This window comes from Lepisosteus platostomus, chromosome 3, assembly GCF_059453375.1.
Source record: "Lepisosteus platostomus isolate fLepPlt1 chromosome 3, fLepPlt1.hap1, whole genome shotgun sequence".
Taxonomy (NCBI): Eukaryota; Metazoa; Chordata; class Actinopteri; order Semionotiformes; family Lepisosteidae; genus Lepisosteus; species Lepisosteus platostomus.
In genome coordinates, this window is record NC_142613.1 from 52,020,900 (window position 1) to 52,045,762 (window position 24,863).

The following is a 24,863-nucleotide window of genomic DNA, read 5'->3' on the forward strand; positions in this document are numbered from 1 at the left end:
TCTGCAGATCTTGAGTGCCAGTGTTTCTGCACATTAAGTAAAACTGCCTGCATGTATTTCTGTTTTTTCTTAGCGCATCTCATAAATCAGCTGAAATCAATGAGGTTCGCTGCTGGATACTGGACACTGAACAAAGACTACTCCTCTACTGCCATAATGGCCTGGAAAAATGCTTGCTACTTCTATGCACAAAAGGCTGCTTTTATATTTAGTTTATTGGTCATGAGAATGATTATTCTTTCATTTTCCCCATAATTAAGCCACCGATATGCTCCAATTATCCCCACAAGCCTCTTGAAATGTAGCATTGTAACCACCTACTCTTATTCACCTTTCAGGAAAGCTGCTGTTCCTGTGGCACAGGAATTCTGACACCCTAGACTTCTCAACTACTGGCTGCGACCTGTGCTGTGATGTTTCAGATGCAGATGCAAATTCTCTGCATTTTTCTTGAGTCTCCTTGTTTCTCTTTAATCTTACAGGGCATCTCCAAAAGGCCAGTGGGATTCACTTCTTCTCATTAAGGGACTACTCCATAAATCAGATACCGCCTCTCAGATTTCCCAACACCCTTTTCGGGGCTCATTTTATGAAGTCTCATACACTTGGGGAGGGTATCAACAGTTTCAACAGTAACGGTTTAGTTGTGGTCAGTGTTGCTCAAGGGGGCGTCACCAGTTCCTGAAAGTCACATGTGAATTTTGAATATTGCATCATCAGATTAACTTTAAATATTATTGTATTACTATTATCAGGACATAGATTAAGATTTATTAACATTAAAGGTTTCAAATATGAAAAATGTGAAAATCATAAAAAGGCTCACAAAATTGTTCTCAGAGCTGTATCTCCAGTCTTTAATACCAGCCACCTGCACAATGTTCCACCTCCTCCCTTGGCAGTTTTCTAAACCAGGGGTCTCCAACCCTATTAAATGTGTGTGTGTGGGGTCTGACAGTCCCATCCTTAAAGACTTACCCAAGTATAGCCCACTGTTTAAATCACGCCTGTCCTCCACCTTGACACCTGACCTCCTGAATTATTGATAATTAATTGTCTATTAAAGGACCTGTGAGAGAGTTCAAGAGCAGTGCCGGAATCTACTGTTAATCCCACCTTCTGCCCCGTGCTTCTGAGATAAAACAAAAGTGACCGGATAAATTATATATTTTTTAGTTTTAAACAGAGAATTCTACAAGGAGGCCACAAATCAATTAATCAATTCCTCAATTTCCCTATGGGATTAATAAAGTATTATCTATCTAAATATTCATAGTCCTCAACGCCTGAAACAGTCAATCCATCAGATTTCTTCAGAACTAACAGTGAAAACCAACCAGAGGGAACAAGTGGAAACTATGCTTTAAAATGGAGAATAGGAGGTACTTCCTTACACAGGGGATCGTGGGAGTGCAGAACAAGCTACCCAGCCAAGTTGCTGAAGCCAAACCCTGGCATTTTCCAAAAAAACGCTCGATTAGTTCCTGGGATCAATTTACTATTAACTACTGAAAGGGCTAGATGAGATCAATGGATCCTCTCGTACTGTATGTGACCTGTCTTCAGTTCTTACAGATAAAAAAAACTCTGACTTGCTCTGACCTTCACTGAGATAAGAAGCTTCCTGATAACAGGTGGACGGATGGCCATATCATAGTAAATGTAGTTATTTTTGTCATTGACCTCAGATCGATAGGTCGAATAGACAGCCACATTAAGAGTCAGACTGACTAGCTCTGCATGTGCTTGAACTCTTTGCCTACTGGTGGAAACCTGATTTCTGCTCTTAGAGGTGAGCTCTTGTCACCGGGACCTGTTCTATAGGAAGAAAACAGCATCTGGAAAGCATTTTGAAGGCATTTATAATATTAAACAGCAAATAAATGAAAGTCAGCCTGAAGTTTAGAAATGAATGATGAATGAAATTACATTGTGTTTCTACTTTCTGTGTTGTCAACGTGTTTGTCTGGATCTTGTCTGAAGGCTTTCTGCAAGGTGGTTTGTTGGCATTTTACATCGTGCCTTCACACCAGGAAAGCCTGAAGGAGATTTATTTTCTTTTGCCTGCTCAAGTATACAGCCAGTTTTTACATTTAAGTATTTCTATAATTATTATTTTAGTTTCTCCTTTTACTTCTCTTACGCTTGTGTGACATACAGAAATGTTTATGACATCTTAATGCTAATCAGAGCTTTGTTAGTTTTCTTAGTAGATCTCACATCAGATATATATATATATATTTCTTCTCTTGTCTTTATATATATTTCTATTTTTTTCTATTTTGTAACAACTTTATCCATTACAGGGCCATGGGGGAGCCAGGCATGCACAAGGCAGGATACACCCTGGACAGGACGCCAGTCCATCACAGGGTACACACGCCAGAGCCAGTTTTCCCAGAAGCCAATTCCAAATTAACCTTGGACTGTGGGGGAAAACCAACACAAGGAGTACAAACTCCACACGGACAGCACCCTAAGCCCAGAACTGAACCCAGGGTCCCAGCACTGAGGCAGCAATCCTTACCACTGTGTCACCACAGTGACACATTAAAGGTGAAAAAGATAGTAAAGGTATTGAAAGTCAAAAAGAAAATTAATATTAGTATTATTAATTAGTAATAATAATTATATATTAATTTAACACATTACATTCAATGTTAAGCAAAAACTCTTACATTTGTGAATGCTTATTCGTTTCATGGAATGAATACAGTAGTTACATTAGATGTGTTATACTGTAGATGTAACACTGTTTTGAAGAACAGAACAAAAAGTACAGAGTGGGAGCAAAAGCATAATGTGATTTCTTGCCTTGGAGTGTCAGAATATTAGAATACATTGCAAAACTAACGTAGCCACAAAAACCAAGGCAGACAATACAGGCACACAATAAAACCTCTGCAAAACAGAGGCACATGACTGCAAAACTGAGGTGCATACCCATACAGAACATACAGAATCTAATACTGGCATAAACCCACAGTTTTCATTTGTGTCAAGAAAAATGTCTCTAATACTATTACAACCCACAAAGACACTTTTTTTCACCTTTGGATCGGAACCAAGAATTCTGGGATTGGGTCACTCGCATTCTTAAGACAGATCGGTGGCTACATAGCTGTCTGAAAACTTTCTGAAAATGTACAAAGCAGCTTCAGGCACTTTTTTTCCTCAAAGGTATGGGAGTTGAGTGTCTGCTTAAACTGATCAGATTGCATTTGATTTTCAGAAACTAGGATGATGAAATTTTCATATCCATTAGCCAAGCAAACAAGATGGGCCGAAACATTTTGCAAAGGCTTAGGTTCACTTCTTTCGAAATTTAATTTTAATCAGAAGCTACTTTAAAGCTAGGCTTTTAAATTGTCTCTGTAGTTGTGTTTGTAAATGCAAGCTTCATTAGCCGAAAATGGCATCTGCAAAGAGCTGATCACATTCCTTTTGACATAACATTTTCATTTATGTAAATCATTATCTTTATGAGTGATATCAACTCAGGAGAGTGTTTGCTAGATCTCTCCTGAAAAGGGCCTGCTGCCTACAAAATCCCATCTCATTCATTCAGAAACATCTCTGTTTCTATACGCGGGGTAAATGTTTATCACCACTGCGGGACTACATGAAATAATGAGTATTTTTTTAGTTTAGGTTTGTATTTGTATTTAAGTTGATTTTTGATCCTTAGGCAAAGGAAGTAACCAGAACTTTGCAGTGTGAAGCAACAGTACCCAGGCACAATATCACATTGTTCTACTAAGGAAAAAACCTGCAGCAAAACAAGTCTCTAGATGTGGACCATGCAAAAATGTAATTCCAAGCTAATAATACATGGCATTAAGAGCTTTGTTGATTATTTTCCAACAGTTTTCAACTGAGGAACCTATCAGAAAGAACCCTGTACCCCTATCTGCTCAAACACTAACACGTAAAAATGGCATCAATGGCAGAGAATTGCGTTACAGTACATTATAATGAGACTGAGGACATGGCTGCCGGATCTACTGTTAATTTTAATTTAATTAATTTTAACACTTCCACTCTATTTAAACCTAAATTATAGCAGTTTAGTAGCATGACAAGATTCAGGTGGATTAGGAAGCTGCTAGTGAAGAACGTGTGTGTGGATACATACTGTAGAAAGCACAGGGAGACAGACTGAGAAAGGAAGAGTTTTAGAGGGGAAGAGATGTTTACAGCGTTCACATGGCTGTGCAGACAAAAGGCTGGCCCCAGCGCTGCTATTAAAACAAGGCTGCGTTGCTCTTTATAGAGAGATACTGTACACACACCCGAGGCTATGTCTGCAATGAGCCTATAGCTGCTCACTCTGAGTGCGACGCAGAACAGCAGCAGCTTATTTTTAGATCCTATTAGAGCTAAAGATTCCAAAGCTCCTCACAGTATCACCCTCCAGGTGAACCAACACACGGTAGCTTTGCACTCGCCCTCTGAAGCCATTCAGCACCAGCACCTCACACTCTGCAAGAAATCCGCAGTGAGTTCAGGGCACGGTTTCATGGCACCGATTCAGAAATCGTCTGCCCTCTTCGGTTCCAGCACAACTGTTTGCTGTTCTCTCTTGAGGGTGGGAAAGAGAACGGAAGAATTCAGAGAAGTTTGAAAAGAATCAGAACCGGGCGGTGCACTGGGGAGGTTTAGAGGGTGAAAAGGTTTTAAAAAATTGAAAATACTCAGCATTTCAGAACAGCTTCTTCAGCGGAGTCAAGATCATCTGCATAACCATAGTTGGGAGGAAAGAAAATCATCGCCTCAAGTTTCCGAATGATTGATCAGACAGTGTGTAATAATGCAGTGACATGCAGCCGTTCAAAAACGGATGGTCTTCAGCGACAGCCGCTCACACTTGAATGCCAGTGAAAAAGATCGACTAGAAAAGAACGACACAAGAAATAAGTATAGTTGAATCCCTTGATCTCTGCATACCTGTTATGTCAGTAGAGTTTGGTTTAACTCTTCTTGTATGAACAGATTTAAACTGAGACTAATCCTAAGGCTGGGACTGAGCAATCAGAGCTCATTACAGTCAGATCTAGTCTTGGTCTCACGAGATCTCAGGCTAGCTTTTGGATTAGATGCTTCTCAACATGTAAATTGTTAAAAACCTGCAAGTTCCCTGTGCTTGTCTAGCACAGATGATCTGGATATAGACAGTGAAAGACTGTCTTTAGGTTTTTGCACCATGTGCCTGAAACATAGTTGGCTTTTTACATGTGATGAATATGGTTTGTTTAGTGTACATGTTCGGAATCTAGCTTATGTTTGTTTCATTCTCATCATTCATACAAGTAGAAGTTTGGATGCTCTAAAACATTAACTAACAGAGGATACAGGCTGCCTATAGATAGAATACTGCATATGTACAGTACATGTCTGCATTTCTATTGACACATGAATGTTGTAATAATAGCACTCATGAACTAAATCATGGACTTGCCTAACTCCTGCATATCTGTTTTTCTACAGCTGCAATGTAAGACAGAGAGGCCGATGCAGACGGGGCTTTGGGGATTAAACTACTAAGCAAGAGATGAATAAATTGTGTGCTTTATTGCTCTAAAAAGTGGAATTGCATGCTCTGTCATTAATTTGCTTCTGTTTTTTCACATATATCAATTTGAAAATGTAACCAGTGACTGTTGATCCAAGGCTTAAAATAGCATCTTAAAAAAAATAGCTCACAGAAATTACTAGCTGTCCTTTTATTTCGGACTCCAATTTTCTATTAATTCACAATGAAAAGCACATAAAAGTGAAAGAAGGACCTGGGAATTCATAGCTAAATAAAGACTGCGGTGTTTGACATGGCCATCGAAGAACAAAGGATATACAATGTTTCTTTTTTTATCAGTGTGAAACAGATTCTCCCTCAGTCTCTCTGAGCTGAACCGCACAAGGGAGCTACGGACTCTCTCCCATCATATTATCAATTAGGCTTGGCTTGTTGGCACACTTATTATATGTAGAAATTCATAATATTATAACAACTATTATATATCATTAATTATTCACACAAGCTTTCACTCTTTTTGCTTTTCCTGTTTTGTTGTCATTATGACAGAGATATCAATCAAATCTCCTATAATATTCCTCTATTCACTCATAGCGGGAAACTGAAAGTCAACCTTTGTCACCTCCACACCCCTCTGGAAAACCTTTTTAATTTGTACTACGTCCTTGTAGTTGTGTGAGTTGCATTGTGTGACTGAAGCAAAGTGCACAGTGTTCTGTCGCACTGGAAGGAGCTTAAGTCACATTAATTCTCATCATAAATATGTCTGAAAGGATCTATTCCAAAAGCTTTTCAATGTCTTATTGCAGAAAATGTTGGTGCAGGCGCACACTACATCAATCAATTTGGTATACAGTATGTGTGCCTGTACTGTATGTACAAAAACACGTACTGTATGTGTACACATGCACTGTATATGTTGTTGGGCAAGGAATGAATAAGGTTTTTCTGATGAGCTCACATCCAGGTGCTGTATATTAATGTATCCATTCCTTCTGGGAGTCCTGGTCTGTGTTTATAGGGGTCAGGGTCAGACTCCTAGATGCTTATGGAATAAATGGAATGGCTTTTATTTCCCTTTCAAGTAAGTAGTTTTTGGAAGACCATTTTTTTCTAGCAGTGTTTTGAAATTTAGATTAAATAACCTGCTGGAGGAAAGGGCCACTTCTTATGTTTCAGACTTCAGCTGCATTTCAAATGGCCCCTTCAAAATAGCTCCTGGAAACTGGAGGCCATTTGCACAAAGTAAATTGTTAATCTCGAGCCATGTGAGGTCTTTATGCTCTTCCAGTGTGAATATCAATGAGATCATTTTATTACATGCATTGTTTACAGTAACAGGAAGTTCAGAAACTGAAATCCCCAACTAATAGACTCTGCATTGATTTGTCTCCATTGATCAAGTGCTTGTGTCAAGGCTACAGCTTTAGCGCTTGTGAGTGTTTCTCTAATCACCCCTTTGGACAAGGATTACACAGACGTGCAGAGGTTCAGCTCTCATTAATCCAGTTACACTACTGCCGTGACGTCATCTAGTCAATTAACACAACTGCTGTGTCCGATGCCTTGAAGCTGCTGCAGGACATGATTTTACAAGAAGAGGCTCCAACGCAGTACTCCTCCAGCCTCCCATGGATACTGGGGCACTCGGCCACAGAGGGCCACTTTAATAAAGGGTCACATTGGGAAGGTGTGAATCAAGGTGCGAGCGATTTCTCACTCCTAACAAAAGGACAACTCCTAGACCCAGCCCACCGTATCTACAATAGATTAACTGAGAATAATGTGTACATTCAGAACATACTGTATAGACTCGGAATGAATGGAACAAGCCAAGACCGTTGTTATTGGTCAGTTTAAATCGTGTCAGAGCTTTGCTCCATTGATTCCTATTCAATTCAATTTAAGTCATTTCAGGCTTTATTATCCCCTGGGGGACATTTGAGTCCAACACAACAATAAAATAAAAACAGACAAACATCACCGACAAAGAAGACAACAGTGTTTCAGCAGATAAGAGTTATTTTACAGTGTTTCAGAGTGAGATTGCAGAGGGAATGAATGATTTCCTGAGTCAGTTACTGTAACACCTGAGGACACAGAGGCGTCACCCGGATGGTAGTAGCGTGAATTTCAATAGCTTAAATACCAATCCTAAGATGCAATTTTCCATGTTCCTTTTCTGTTTTCTTATCCTGTTATTTTTATGAATTGCGTTAGGTGGGAGCCTAAATGGTCTAGAGAACCATTTAAATGTAACAGTCCAGCACTGAAGGAGTTCAGTGCAGCATGGCGCATCGTGTTCCGGTCACGTTTTTTTGTTTCATCGTTCACTCCGCTTGCGTTACTGTACGTGTGCCCGTTACATCGTTCGCTCTGCTCGTGTCTCACATTCCTGTTGCATCAGGTTTGCTCCGGCCCCCTGCACTGTCGGCAGGTAAGCTCAGGAAACCGGGGAGCAGAGCAGGAGCGATCACTGAAATTCTGGTCCTCAGCACACGCTGTTTTTGATTTCTTATCAGTCTACAATATGTAACCAAAGCCTGTATCCAAGACAGCCGTTCAAGGTAATGTACTGCAAAACCTTACCAGTGCCAATGCACATGGCAGAGTGGCATAAAAAAAACAAGAGTTAATGCTCCATTTCAACATGACAGACGAAACATGATTGTAGCTCCCGAGACAGATGCACTTGCATATTGCGAAATCCTTCAAAATGACAATCTCAAATGTATTTAATAGATTTTCAGTTTTCACCTCTAACTGCATTTATGGGAAATGTGTATATAAATTATTACATTATCAGTAGAAGACTTTTCTTCTTACCCTCTTGTTTGGGTCATTTGAGACCTGGTGTGGCAATATAAATATGTTTAAAGACATGATATCCGAGTTGGCCACTGTGAGCCCGTATTTCAGCAACACTCTGGAACTGACAGGCTCATCCATTCTCCAGTTTAAGCCCTTGCTAGATAAGCTTCAGATCCCACTAAATTACAGTTTCTTTACAGAGCAGACAACCCAATGAAATGTGAATGTTATCTCTTGAAAGCCACTCAACAAGCTTTCCGTTTAACTCCAAGTATGATATTATAGGTCCTTTTAAACATCAGACTACTTCTGTGAGATACAAACCTCACTTATGGCTTATAAGCTTAAAATCATCCTGTGGATAATGTCAGTCAAAGCATTGTGATGTTGTCACTAGCAATGTTCCTCTGCAACAGGACATTGTATGCGGTCAATGTGCTGTTCGTGACATTGGTGTTTGCTTATTTTTTTTAGGAGTATAGAGAAGTATGCTTACAACACACTGCTTTGTAGGCTCTCCACCTGTGTGTGTGTGGCCTCTTCGAACAGTTTGAGAAATGGGACTGATTAGCTGAGCAAAATCAATTTGAAATGAAAGGACACAGCAGCATGGAGCATGACAAATGTCACCCTGACATCAGACAGCAGACAGAAGATACGTTTCTGTGAACGTTTGCTTGTGTAGTCTAAGCTTTGTGTAAAAGGACAGGGGCATGAACTGTATTGTGTGTGTGTGGTCTGTGAGGCTGACAGATATTACTGTGTTTCTTGTTAAAGGTATTCTGTCGTCATGGGTAAACTCTGAGAATTGAGTATAGAGAGAAACCAAACAAAGCATGCAGCATTTCTAAAGATATTCGCAAATCTGAACCTGCAGTTCACTATTGCAGAAAGCTTTGCTTTGTGAGTGGAAGACAGCACTCTATCCATCTGTCCATGTTCCAACTGCTTTATCCAATACAGGGTCATAGCAAACCTTCCCAGCAAGCAGAAGGCACAAGGCAGGATACACCCTGAACAGGCCAGTCCATCACAGGACAGACACAGACACACACTCACTCCAGTGCCAATTTACCAGAAGCCAATAAACCTACCAGTATGTCTGTGGGAGGAAAACTCCACACAGAATTCAACCTGGGGCCCCAGCTCTGTGAGGCAGCATTGCTAACTACGGTGCCATTCTATAGCATAGTAATGATCATTTATCACAAAGAATTTGGAATCTTTAGATTTTGAAAAAAGTAATATTTTATTTGCCAGACTCTCCTGCAGGTTATGGATATAACCACTCAAAGCATGAAATAGAGAAAAGAAATTTGGAATCATGTACTTTATGTGAAATTATAATAAAGGGTTATAATCCAATTGTGAAATCTCCCCAGTGTTTAACAAATTAGTGTCATATGACCATGTTGAGAAACAACTTGATTAAGAAAACATTTAAACTGTAGTTATATAATCCAGTAATTCCAATATACACAAACATCTTTATCACCATCCACAAACACACTATACTCATCATTAATCGTTATTAAAGGATGGTATGATCAGTTATTTTAACTGTTTAATGGTGTAAGTACTGGTGAAAAAGAGACGTAGCAAAATACTCGAGCTGCATTTATCACATCTGAAAACCACTGTCAATGTCATGCAGTTATTAAATCATAACTGATTACAATGGTGCAACTGAAGATTATGTTCAGTTCGGGAAATCTTTTCTTTGTCAAAATTAGGAAAATTCGGCATGAAGAACTTCATAAGCAGCAGTCACTATGCTCTCATTTGGTCCTGTGATTGTCTAATGTGTTAAGAATATACTCCACACAGGATAGCAGGTATGTACAGCTGTGCACAAAGTCGAGATTATGAATCATGAGTTACGGTATATTAATGTTATGAGCAATTTATTTAAAACCTTCACAGTTATTTGATATCATTATGAAAAAAACTTTATCACACATAATTGAGCGTCTTGACCTCATATTGACCAGAATGAAGGGAAACTGTACTGTGTACAGACTTACTGAAGTTTGCATACAGAAAAAGGAGGGCAATACTCAAATTGTCTATCAGCAACCTGACCAAGCAGACATTTGTAAGAATCTTATTTGATAATTTTTCCTCTGCTTTCAATCACTCTTGCTAGCTCAGAAGCTCTAATAGAACTATAGATTAAAGCGTAACTTGACAAAATGGTTTCCAGACATCTTAACATATAGGTCTCAGCAAGTCGAAGTGTGGAACGGGTTATCTGATATTCACTTCACTACTCTACTGGATTCCCTCAGAGCTGTGTCTTGTCCCCCTTATTGTTAATTTTGTGGACTAATTGATTTTAGGAAAAATGCCACACCCCTCCAAATGACTGTAATTAAAGGTTTTTGGTGAATACAAGCACTTGGGACTGCACTGACAAAAAACTGAGCTACATTAAGGTAGACAGAACTATTTTAACATTTTTTCTACAACTCATTTATTGAAGGTGTTTTAAACCGATTATCTCACATGTTGGTTTGGCAACATACATACCATTAATTTGAAAAGGTTGGGAAAATCAGTGAAGATAAGCAGCAAAACCATTGGGGCCAATCACATTGACATACATGCCCTCTACACACAGAGGGTTTTAAAGAAGGCTAAGAGCATTATAGGGTGTGTGGATCACCTCCCTCCACTCTGTATTTACACTGCTTCTATCTGGGACACACCTCTGTATCCACGGGTATAACAGTAACAGCCTCAGGGTATCTTTCAACTCCTCCCTCGATATTGCAAGGAGTGCCTGTGTGTGGCTTCCATAGTCCTGCTGTTGATATGAGGTTTCTCCCAGGTTCGCTCTGTGCATGTTCCCATAACTGTTACAGAAACAGAGTTACCCTTTGGCATGAGATTGGCAAGGGTCAAAACAGCAGCCACATGGCACAGCTCTGCCAGACAGGTCCCAAATCCCTTTAAACAGGACAACAGAAACAGCTGCCAGGTTTTTCTTTAAAATGGACAATGAGTCCGACACCAGGAGCCGAGACAGCTGCTCACATGAAGTTAAGGATGTACTTAGCTGACGTCACAGAGGAATTCAGTGACATATGTACACATATATTTAGCTATTAGTGCCACTGAGAAGCTGCTCCATGTGTTCACAAAGTCCACAGTCTACTTAGAGGCATTGGAAAACAGAATACGCATTTGGAAACAAGCCAGGGTACAGTACTTTCCTGCATTAGACAAATTGCAACAATAATGAAAATGCAGCTTGTTTCCAGGTTGCCATGTAAAGATCACACATTCTACTGAAAGAGGGACTTTTTATAAAATTGAACAATGGATATAATTTTGCAGAGGTAAGAATGTTAGGTATGCTATAATCTATTCTGTCACTAGTAGATTTAAGCAACCACACAATATTTGGGGACATTCTGTTCACCAGAAAAAAATATTAGATGAGAAATTAATAACAATTAACAATGCTTTCTATTAAAAGGATCAGGTGAGCTTTAGCTAACAGTTTGTAATGCGCCAATACAGTCTTGTGTTGATTCAAAGAAAAAAGGTTTATGCATCTCCTGTTCTGTTTAGAAAAGGTTTCGTTATAGAATAACACTTGCAGCAGCTTTCTATCTGTCTGTGTGAGATTGTAACAAATTTGTGAATTACTGATCTGAGATCAGACAAACTCCTTATGGAACAGGAAAGAAATGCAGCCAATTCTGCTATAACAGAATAAGTAAGTCCCTGAAGATCTCGGCGTTATGAAAAACGTGTTATAATAGCCATAAATTCAAGGGAAATTAAAGAGTTAGGGGGAAGATGTCTGGAAAACAACATCAGGTTAGACATTTTTCCATAAAATTTTGTATATTCGTGTACATTCCTGGGCGGTACATTAGCACAGTGGTTAGCATTTCTGCCTCACAGCACTGGGGCCATAGATTCAATTCTGGACCTTGGAAACTATCTCTATTTAGTTTGTATATTCTCCCTGTGTTCACGCAGGTTTTTTCTGGGTGCTCCCAGGTCTAAGGTTAATTGACTTCTGAGAAACTTTGCCCCTGGTGTGAGCGTGTCTCTGTGTGTGCCCCTGTGTGGCATTCGATTCAAGGTTTACCCTGTATTGCGCCTGTTGCTTGCTGGGATAGGCTCTGGCCCCCTTGCAACCCTGATTTGGAAAATGTAGTTTGAAATTTGATGGATCTTCATTTCTATACAACAGTGGAAGATGGGAAATTGTATGAAAACCTGGAATGAACTCATATAGCCAAAACTGCCCAGTCCGACCTGTGTACACTAGGCTTTATATCGAGAAACAAGACGCTTCACTCAGAATACCCTCGGTTTAATCCCATGATGGAGCACGCTTGTGTTGATGAAGCCATGACTGATTGAATTATCCCATGCAGAAGAACAAAGATGATGAGCTCCATCCAGCCTGCCATTTCCTAACTGCTTTATCCAACACCGTGTCGGGGGGGAACTGGAACATATCTTGGAAGCGACAGGTGCAAGGCAGGATACACCCTGGATGGGATGCCAGTCTTTTGCAGGGCACACACAGACACACACACTCACAGTACAGTATGTTTGTGGACCACGGGAGAAAACCAGAGCACATGGAGCAAATCCACACGAACATGGGGAGAACATGCAAACTCCACGACAGGGGATTGAACTCGGGGCCCCAGCACTGGGGGTAATAATGGTAGCACTGTGCCAACCAGCACCATAAAGTATTGATACGTGTTAATGTGTGTTGAAAAAACAGGGTGTGAACTCCCTTCTTTCCACTGTGCCAAGTGCACAAACATGGCTATGATGTGCACAGGTTAATTGAGGGTTTTAAAAAGGCATCTCTCTAATCCTTCAGGGCCAGTGCACGGCTGTCAGAAAGTGAGGAAACCCAGTCAAGCAGCGTTATGTGCTGTACGCATGTATGCTTTCAGAATTGTGTTCTGACAGTACCGTGCTATGTATTGCCGTTTTCCTTCAAAAGAGGCATGTTTCTTATAGTCTCCAAATCAAACTGCAATGTGTTGCTACAACGTCTTAGTACCACATCATTGCTCATACAGGATAAGCAATACGTCTTATTAATGTACAACGTACAATGAACACCAGTTTTAACTAAACTTCCATTTATACTTCCAGTGCAAACAGAAAATAACTACCAAACAACTTAATGTGGGAAAGATATTTGGCTCAGCTCAGATCATTGTTTCAAGAGACATTGTTCAGCTTGAATTTCCCATTCATCAACATTGACAAATGTATGTGAAATCAATTTCTCCACTTCAGATTTCATTAAGAAAAATACAGCTCTCTTCAAACAGTGGTTAACTTGCTCGGAATCAATATATAACAACTGTGTGCTGTAGGAGAGATAGTTTACATGTTTGGGAAATTAATCAAATGTGAATCAAACATTCTTGTATCGCCTCCCTTCCAGCCTTAGGAAAATGAGAAAAGGAAAGCAGGACTTGCTCCAGACAAGGCTGATTACATTTAAAAAAAAACTGCTGCTTGACCCAGAGAGGAAGAAAAGAACATAAAAAAGGGGCTGGATGGCCTCCCATCGGCACATGTACTGTACTCTAGCTTCTGTCTGCTAGCAGCTAATTGAGCTGAGTGGGTCTTTCAACAGTTTCTTGAAAGAAACCAGGGTATCACTTGCAACAACATTGCTTGGAGGTTGGTTCCACACTCTCACAAACCTTAGCGTAAAGATGTACCTTGAAAAAGAAACATGGCTTGATCCCAGACCTTGGGGAAAAAAGGATTTGTTCAGTGTGCTTATTAGAAATATCTAAAGTGGATAAATCTGTTATTTTTACCTTACGGTCAAACAGTTTAAGTTTGTTGTCATCAGATACTAATATGGATCCTTCACAGATGAGGTGAGGGTCTTTGGAGCATCACTACATGTTTTATTCCTAGACATTTTATTTAACCTGTCCATCACTTTGGTGAAGGCTGAAATTGGTCTCATCTGTCCATAAAACTGTCCCAGAAGTCTCCTGGCTCATCTGTGTACCTCCCAAGCAAATACCAAGTCATGGTGGAGGCAATGTCATGACCTGGTCATGCAAGACTGCCCCTGAATCTGGTTCACCTGTCTTCACTGATGATATAACTAATGATGGCAGCAGCAGAATGAATTCTAAAGATGACAGAATCTTTTTGTTTGCTGATGTAGAAGAAAGTGCTTCCATTCTTGTTTGGCAATACTTAGCCATGCGGCATGACAACAACCTAAAACCATTTCCATAATTTTTAATGGAAAATCTTAAACTGGCCAAGTCCGTCTCCACATTTAAATGCAATTGAGCATGCATTTTGTATGCAGAAGCAACAACTTAATTAGGAGCACACCAGGAATATGTAATAAGTAAGAACTCAAATTGGCTGTAGCAAAGGTTTAGCGAAGCATCTCAAATGATCAGAGAACTTGGCGAGCTCAATGGGTTGCAGACAGCATGCCTTATTATTGCCTTGCATATAGAATTATTGCCTCAAAGGGCTACGGAACCAAATGCTGAAATTTACATTAATTAAATACAGTATGTCCCAATGCTCTTGTACAAATGAAATCACTGGCTTTAAAATAAAACATTTTACATTATATATATTATTTTTGTGTAATTCCATGGATATACAATATTTGATTATTCATGTTATTTCTATTAATGCCATAATCATAAATACAGATTTCTTGAGTGTAAAGCACAAATAAGAGTTTGGGCTTTGCTGTCACAATGCTTTTGGAGAACACTATAAATATCACTGGAATTGTTACATAATCCCCTGCCTTCCCTACAATCACTCAAAATACCACTGACCCTCCTTCCCAAGATGACGTTGCATCTTTGTAATCCAAGCTCTGTTGGTGTTTGTAGAATTTCTCTCTGCGTTGGCCAAAAATACAAATAGCCTGGATTTTGCTTACTCGTGTGAATTAAAAACATACCCCAGTGGCTGTAGCCATTTCCAGAGAAATGAATCAATGCAGGTCAGAGCAGAGGGGCATGCAGAGGAGACGAAATGTCATTCAAGAGCTGCTCAGCTTCTCATCGGCCTGCTTGCTCCACCTGAGACTCATCAAGGATCCCGTGTCACATGATCTCCGGGTCTGGCCCTCCTTTGTCTCAGATTGCAATCATAAAACCTAGCTGTTTACTGCTGGCTAGAACAGAGCTGAGCTTGCCTTTGAACAGTGAGTAACCTATACTGTATATAAGCCCAAGACTCCCGAGTGAGTGAGAGAGCTTGCTTTTGGTGTGGTTGTTGTTAAAATGGAATTTGATCCTCCATTTTCACCCCCTGTAGTAGCAGAGCCACTCTAGCACAGGGCACAACCAGTGAGACCACATATTTACAGTATTTACCGTATTCCTGGCACTGAGAACCTGTCATTTGGCTAAACGGGTCTTTCATCTGGCCCAGAAGAAAAATATCTTGGTCAAACTCCAAGCAAACACAATTTAACACCCAGCTGTAATTCCCCAGCCAGCTCTTACTACTTACATTTTTAAAACTGCTAAATGTAACGAGGAATGTATGACTGTATGGTCATTCCCACTCTGAAGGCAGTGCCAAGATAGTGTTTTTTCTTAGGACTGGAAAGACATCAGAGCACAAGAAGCGACCTGTGCCTGTAAGCCTGTATGATCGGGGGTGGGGTGGTGGTGGTGGGGGGGTCAATTCAGGAATAAAAATATTAGGTAATGTTTCCCCTTGACACCACAGGGTTCAGATCTGTAAAATATGTTTTTGATATTCATGGTAATAGTAAAAAGAAAATACAGTAATAGAGCCACAGACACAGGGCTAGGCACTAGATTATCCCAATGTGTTTGGTGAGACAGTGCAAATTGCCATTAAATCACCATCTTCTGTTGTAAAAACACTGCCTGAACTGTTGCAAATGCAGATGCAAAGTGGAAATCCCTGCACACCGACCACGATCGCGTCTCTGCTGTTCATTATCATTACTGGTACACAGCCACTGGCACCCTCACAGGCAAGGTTTTAAAAAGCTTCAGCTTCTGGCTTCCATCACAGAGCCACGCATGAGGGCAACGGCAGCTTTGTTTGAGCACCAAACAGGTGCTACTGAAATTCTTGCCACATGCAAGCATTTTCGACTTCAGCTTTTTTTTATACTTCCTAGTTTAGAGGGAATAACTGGTACTGTGTAATGGGCAAATATTTCTTGTAGCACAGAAATAATCGGAAATACGAATGTGGAATAAGCTGAGTCATGGAAACAAACTGTGGAGTTTGTGCATGAATATATCTCGTCATGAGGATGTAATTACAGAGACAGGTTCAAGTGGAGTGCTTCATCAATGTGTAGACTGCAAAGGAACAAACAGGTTAATTGTACGCCAAAGGCTGAGTATTCGTCAGCTGCTCACACATGAAGACCACAACCGCCAAAACATTGTACTATTTCTTTCCATGTTTCAGAGCAAAATTAACCTCTATGCGTTCATACAGTACAGTATATATACAGATATATCATGACAGTATTGTTTACCAACAGCATGCCAGATTCCCTGATAGTCTGTTCAAATAAGTCTTCCACTAGAATTATGGTATCAGCCGACTCAATGAGTTACAATAAATTCTACCCCTTTTAACAGAAGCAGTCTGGTGTCTATTAAATGTCAGTTATGATGAATTGTCAACCCCCAACTCTATCAAGAATCAGGCTTGGCTTCCATAATCATAAATTCCTGACAGGCGATTCTCCTGTCATTGGAGTGACAAAGGGATTCACATTCTGAAAACTATTTTCGATGAGAATGGTATTCGTTAGTTCCAGGGTCTACAGTTACAGTACAGTATACGTCCAGGTTCCTCATCCTTTTTTTTACTTACATGTCCCCTGACAAACGCATGTCTAAGACGCCCCCTCTGGGGCGAGACTCTCTTTACGCTCAATCTGATCTCTGTGGCCAAAGAAAGGGTTTTTCTCTGTTTCGGTCTTTTATCATAAGCATTAAAATAAAATTTTAAATGACTATCTAGAGCAGGGATAGCAAGTCACTTCCATTTCCATTTGCTTGGCCAGTATTTTGAATATTATCAAATCTGCTACCAAAAATGCTAACCATCACATAATCCACTTATGTTTCCATCACAGAGTATATCTGACTGCTCACAGACAGTATCAAATGAAATTATCTTTAGACCCCTATGTGGGTGCTTTTTAGATATTTTGACAGTGTTCAGAGGCTGTTTAGCTCTGGGAACTGGTCTCTTTCCGTTTGTCCATTACCGCAAATAGGGATATTCCTATTCATGGTCACATTCAGTCCTCTTGCTGAGCAGTGACTCTATTCTCAAAGCAGCAGAGACAGACCTGGTAGGCTGGACCAGCTGCAGTTAAAAACACAGCTGGCGCTGTGCTGAAAGTCACCATATACAATATCATGCAAAGTATTTAGACCCTTGTGCACTTTTCACATTTTGTTGCTTTAAAACTTGCAGTCACTTTGAAATAGCAATTGAAATTGGCTAAATACACAACCTACTCCACATATTCAAAGAAAAAAAATAGGAAAATAAAAATGAAAAAAATGGAAACCTTGTGATTGTATTCAAGTGTTCAAACCCTTTGCTGTGGCACTCCTAAATTAAAGTGTACAAAATTATCTTAATGAACCACACAATTACATGAGTGGTCTCTTACTGTGTGCAATAATAGTGCTACACATTATTTCAAAATAAATACACCCATCTCTATAAAGGTCCTTTGCATAGGTGATGATTTTCAATCAAAGATCCCACTGTGAAGAGCAAGGATCTTTCAAAATGACTCAGGGATAAAAAGCAGAAGAAAGGTACTGTATACATAAAATTCAAAAACAGTGCATATCCCCTTGAGCACTGTAAAGTCAATGTTTAAGAACTGGAGTGTGTATCATACCACCCAGACACTGGCTAGATCGGGTTATCCCCCTGATTGAGCAGTCAGGCAAGGAGAAAACTGGTTAGAGAGTTTAATAAGATGGAAGAAAATGTGCATGAGTCAACAGTAACCCAGTCACTCCATAAAACTGGCCGGTATGTCAGAGTGTGAAACACAGCTCAAATCCTGCATGGGGTTAGCAACAAAGCATTCACAGTATGTGATAGTACACACACTAAATGTTTTGTAGTCAGATAAGGAAAAATATATACTCTGTGGTCTAAATGCAAAGTGTAACATCTGATACAAAGCCAACACATCACATTACTCATTCAGCTATACTCCTAACATCAATGCAATGGTGGTGGCATGAGTGAGCGCTTGAGCAGATCTGCCAAGAAGAATGGGCACCAAGCTGGTGTGCAAAGCTGGTAGAGACTGAGCCAGAAACGCACGCAGATGCAATTGCTGCCAAAGGTACTTCCATCCAATATTAAGCTGATATATAATAATACATTCTTGACATTATTTTTTCTTTTTAATTCTTGCTGATACTGTCTAACTTATCTTACCTTCTGAAACCTTATTCAAGCATTCATGTGGATACATTTTTTGCTAATTGCACACATGGGACTCAATAGGAAAGCTCTGAAACCTTTTGCAAGGCACTGTATCTGAAGCTCTGGACTGCTGAGACCCAGGGTGGCAAGGGGGAGACAGTGGGGTGTTGGGGTGCTACTGTTAACTCAGACAAAACCTTGTTATAGCGGGGCTCCATTGTAACTATTTTATGGTGTTTTTAGAGTAATTTAGGGCAGTACCACTGAGAGAGAAAAGGCAGGGGTGAGGGGTAGTTGTAGTGTTTTGTGAAAACAAAAGCAAGATAAGAACGTGCATACAAATAAATTGGCAAACATCAATTAAACATTCCCCTTTGCTTCCCCAGACTTTGAAAATTCACAACATCCTTCCATTGACCTCTCACTCAAGAAAGTTGGGTCATTAACTACAGTACTAACAATACCAGGATACAGAGGGAGAACAGTTACTTACTAACTCAACTGCAATTAAAGGAAATGCAATTTCTGCAGTATTTTATCTTTTCCTTCTCCCTTCTCCACACGTTGGTTCTGGCTGTGGCAAGCACTGTCGTTTTCATGCTCTCTTTTTAGTGCACAAATAAAAAGAGGGAGTAAGATCACAGGCCCTTTGAAACTCAGTCACAAAGTATTGTTTCTTTAGACTGTCAGTGGAAGTTCACTCATTCAGCCTCATTCAAAATATTCAAGTACAGTGCACCCAATATATACAGTACACCCACTGGACTTCTCAGGTGAAGGTCTCTGGGACATCTACAGCTTCTTTCTTTCTCCACACTTTAACCTCCCCATCACTTTGATAAATGTTTCTTCTGGTTTGATGTGTCCTGAAAACTCTCCTGGCTTATCTTTGAATTTCTGAACAAATTCTGAGGCTTGGTAGGCAGAATATCATGGAGAAATTGCTTACTGCTCAAAAATGGGCTCACTTGTCTTTACTGATGATGTAACTGAAGATGGCAGCAGCAGAATGAAATCAGACGTTTACAGAAGTATTTTGTTTGCTTGTCTAGAAGAAATTTCTTCAATACTTTTGGAGCTGCATTTATCATACAACATGGCAATGACCCAAATCATACAGCCGCTAGGTATCCAAACTAAGCTTGATACCAAGTCCATATACTGCACACTGCAGTCCAGCAGAGGACATGAACAGGTTGCTGTTAGTATGCAGGGCTGCTTCATGGTTTTCAGTCTTTCAGCTTTTAATACAAAAAGAACTAAGCTTGAATTTCCCCTTGACTGACAATTAGAAACATGACTCGGGTTGATAGATCCAGCTGACTACAATGAGCAAGAGCCAACTCTTTCTGTGTGTCAAAATTTCACTGAAAAGCTGTAAGGTGGGGAAAAAACACACGGAGAAAAAGATTGCTAATCAGATCTGTCAGATAAGGGAGAATTGCAAAGTCAAGGCTGCATAATTTATTCAGTTTGATTTTTCTCCATAAAAATGATTTGACAAATGACTGGTCTAGAAAATGCAGAAATGATTTTGGGTATATAAATCTGTGGAGGAAGATGATATCCATAGTTCCCTTCGGGAAGTATTGGGACAGCAAAGTCAGTTTGTCACTGAATCCAAATTTCTGATAAGTAAATTGTGCTTTTCACACAGTTCCTGAAGCAAGGAATCACTCAATTTCAATTCCATTATGGCCCAACTACTGAAAGTCACTAGTAACAAACAAGAAACCTACTGTAAGTAATCTAGTGAGCCCAACCTGATAATTAACGGTTCGATGACCCCAAAATGTCCGCACCTGAACTGACCCAGGGTTGTGTACCCAGCTTTCAGAGACACCAACCGCGCTCAGAAACAGCAAGCGAACTGCTTACTCAATCGCCCGTCACACACACACTGCATTCAGAGAAGAAAGGTGAAAAAACTGCTATCACGCTCTGCGTTAAAAACTTCGTCTTTACAAACTCCTTTCCAATAGCTCTCCACCTCATAAAATCAGGCACGCCCACGGGGACCGGAAAGGAAGATTTATCACGTACGTTTGGAATGCAGATGAACCCATTTTACCTGCAATGGCCGTGCCGCTATCCGCACACAGCACGCTCCGACTCCCCGACAGGCTGCTCTTCAGTTTAATGAGAACGATCGTCAGATTAATAAGAGGTGGTCAAAACTGGGGTTCACATTACCGGGGAGACCGCAATGTGGCCAGAAGGAATGCTGAACACATTCACCATTCTTTAATTCTGCAGAATCTTTGAGAGGATACTTTTTTTTACGACAACCTGAGAGGTGTGAATGTGTTTATAATATACACCATTAATTAATTACATGAACGTGACATTGATCGCATCCTTCCTTGTATCATTAACACAATACAGACAAGGATCCCGCACTTTTTGTGGGGATGAAGGCCAGTATCGTGACAGACGTGATGAAGCACACCGCTGGGGAATCTGTTAATGCTTGTTGTTAGTGCCGCGGTGCTTTAATTCGAACTGATTTCCATTGTCACCATGGTCTTCCGACAGACAACCATCTTGGAAATGGAATATTCTTTGGTGCCTACTGTATATCGCATTTAAAAGCCATCAACAAATTAAATCACACGCTGTGAACTTTTTATTGTTTGAACACACAGCGCTAAACACGCTCTGTAAATTGGATGATCAGAAGCCTCGAGGTTTGCTTAAACACCAAGGCTTCACGGAAGGGTTCAGCTCCGGCTGTGAGCACGGATATGTTTGTTTACAATGTATTGACCGCTTTTTTTTTTTCCTATGAGAGAGAGGTCGGGTTTTGCCAAGGCAGTATCCGCTCATATGACCCCAGACTGCACACTCCGTTCGCCCGCGTTTGGGATTTCACCTCTTGAAGCACGCCAGGACAAGCACAGGTCCCATCAAAGGGTGCTAGCCCCCTGTTCTGTAAAAGTACCCGAACCATTGTAAGACACGTCCCTTCTCGTACCAGTCGATGCCAGTCTCGTACCAGTCTGAAGTGCTAAAAGGGACGGCACTGCGTCGCCTTACACAAAGTTGGTCTGCATGATGTCAATTACTGTATGTTACACCAGACCGCTGTCTTCAAAGCGATCAGTTCTACAGTAGTTTCAAACAACCACAAAATAATACTTCCCCATTTGCCCAGCCCCCTCGACAGGCGCACACCCACTTTTAACTCTGGTTTCCGAAACCCCCTTCAGGTTTCTAAACCACACCATATTGCCCCTCGAAAACAGAAACTCTCAACGTTTATACTGTATCTGCGTGTGCGACGGGAGTCTATTCTGGGCGAAGACTGTTCACATTGACTTCTGTCCTAATTGCCACGGACTCCAGACCTAAAGCAAACAATACTAAGCCGACATTTGTTCATTCATTAGTTTAATTTCACTCAATAATACACATAGACAGCTTTGATATAAATAACTAATCTAGTGTATTATATAAATCCCTTAAAAAGGTACTGTACATGTCTGTTCTTCCTGAAGAATAAACAGCTGGTAAATTACAGGTACTGTACAGTATATAGTTAATGTTTGTCTTTCATTTTTGTTGTTAGTGGTTAAATTGGTTTCGAAAATTCGGCAGTAAGGAAGATCATTTCGAATTTATGTTCTGTAGTAAATCTTAACATCTCCAGCAATTGCAAAAGGACATTACTAAACACTTCCATTGCGCTTTTCGGCACTTCGAACAGATTCTGACGAAACTGGGCTTCATTGAAAGAACGAGTGTGTGCAGAACCAATTCGAAGGGGAATCGGGGAATACACTAGTGGTTTATTCGTTCATTCGTTTTACATTCGGCACTTGTCAATAACACCGTGGGGTAGGTCAAGAGACTGTTTTGGCATTGCGAACAGCTGCAGGCTACTGGGGTGATTTGTGAAAAAAAAACAGCGTGGGATATCTGTCACGGTTCAACATGCATTTGATGAAGGAAAACATCATACTATGGCATCAAACACAGAATAAAAATGCCTTGCTTGTACTTAAAAATAAAAGAGTTGCATTTGCCGTTTCGTTATTACGATGATTAGAAGCACCATTATTAGCATTTACTGTACAGCACGAAAATGTATACGACAACACTTTAGCTATAAATTAGCTGTTCACAGAGAATTTCGGAATACTACTGAGCGACGAATTCTGCCCCGGTATCGGCGCTAATACACACTCCCCCTTACCTTTGTAAGCGGACATCTATCCGTTGTATCTCAGAGAGGTTTCAGAGTACCCGCTTGTTTCACTCCAGTACTGCTCTCCAATATGCTCTCTTATCTCCAGACGATAACACGCAAACCATTTCCACAGCGCGCATCCTTTCCACAAGAGCCTCAGACACCCAGCAGGGTAACCAGTGCGGCTGACGCCGCAAAACAGGAGTAGTTGTACAGTTTGCTCCCCAAATCCGGTTTAAAATCCTCTCGCTGGAGACTCCATGTGCGTACAGTATATTCCAACAAAAATCTCAGATGTAATCACAGGACCCCGGCAAACCTCCGGGATGCTTCTTACAGCGCTGTTCCGACGCGTTACCTTCTCTGGACGCTCTCTGTCGGGTGAGTTTTTTTGGCTCTCAAAAGAACGCCACCGACATGTTTAACATCTGCCGACTGTTGAGAAAGCGACTCGGGCCCGAGAGTCCAAGAAGTAGTGTCAGCATGGTCGAAGCGCTAATCTTCAAGTTCATTATACCAGCCAGGCGAGCTAACGTGCCTCGCGCCGGAGACCCGAGTCCGGGAGCAGGAATCCAGCGCAACTATTGGAAGCTGCGCGCGAGACAGCAGACAACTGCAGTGAGCTCGCGAAGATCTCTAGATGGCACAACCAGCACGGCTCGAGCAGGGAAGACGACGGGAGAAAAAAAAAAAGTAGAAAAAAGACCGCAAGTCTTCAAGCACACGCACACACAAAATGAATACAGAAACGGTGCGTTCCCCCGATACTCCTCTTTAGCATTCTATTCGGAATTCCCCCCACATCCTGCACATGTAACCTACAGAGTTAACTTGTTTATCATATTAACTCCTGTTGACATTGGCCACACTTCTAACTGTATTCACATCAATGCAAATCCGAACGTCTGTAACGGTCTACGACAGAAGGGGACTGGCTACACGTAGCCAGAGATCTGTGCTTAAGAAGCGGATTAGCGCGTGTAATTATGAGTCAAAGCAATTTCCTCCTAAGCTATCGCACACAATAATAGAAGGCTAAGCCGTGCCGAAGAAGAAGCCAAGCAAGTTAAATCCGCTGTCTTCTTTCTGTGAGCGATGGGAATCAGAAGCAGACACTTGGGCAGCTCTAATACTTTCGGAGTTGCGAAAGAAGAAGCGAAAGAAATACAGGCAGCGTCGAATCGGAGCGAACGAGGTGGGGGAGAAAGAGCGAGCAGCGCCGGCGGGGCACTGCACGAGTGAGGCGCCGTGTGAGCAGTCACGACCGAAGCCCAAAAACCTCCGCGGACCGCATCCCCGTCAGTTATAGTCAGTGGGGGTACCGGTACAGCGGTCTGTTTCAGGACGACAAAGCGCTCTGCGGCTCTTCGGAACAAACTCACTTCGGCAGGACAGCCCAGTTTTACTTCAGTGCAAAACGGCCGCAAACACAAATTTAATTATGCTTAGATACTTGTTCTTTTCAGAAGGCCGGTGCGCGTGGTGAAGTTTGGTTTAAGGTGCGAGACGCCGAGTACCTCAAGCGGGAGGTTGGCGTCTTCCCGTCTCCCTTCGGTACAAGGGCAGAGCCGGAGAAAGCGCCGACCGCCGCAGTCAGGAAGGCGCCGCCAGCTGGTGCCACAGCTGTGCCTCACGTGCCTCTAGACCTGAGCGGCAGCGGAAGGAGCGGCCCCAGATTTTCCCCAGCCAGCGGGCGACACGGGTGTCCACGGCGTGGCCCTTTTACCTAACATCGCGATAGTGGTGGAAAGTCATGTCGCTTTATCAGCAACAAAAACCCGCCGAGCCCCTCTGCTTTTTATTTCATAGCCCTTAACAAGATAATCTTTATACTGTAATACTTGATTTTTTTTTTCAGTTTAA

At 41.1% G+C, this 24,863-nt stretch overlaps 1 protein-coding gene across 1 annotated transcript in view; it reads right to left on the reverse strand.

Moving 5' to 3' along the window:
* The window catches only part of LOC148675067 (leucine-rich repeat and fibronectin type-III domain-containing protein 2-like), a 167,692-nt gene extending 143,072 nt beyond the window's left edge, over positions 1–24,620 (reverse strand). The window contains exon 1 of the mRNA XM_088626044.1: positions 23,007–24,620. The gene's annotated coding sequence lies outside the window, so the exon portion shown is untranslated. The remainder of the gene's footprint in view (positions 1–23,006) is intronic.
* Positions 24,621–24,863: the final 243 nt, after the last annotated feature.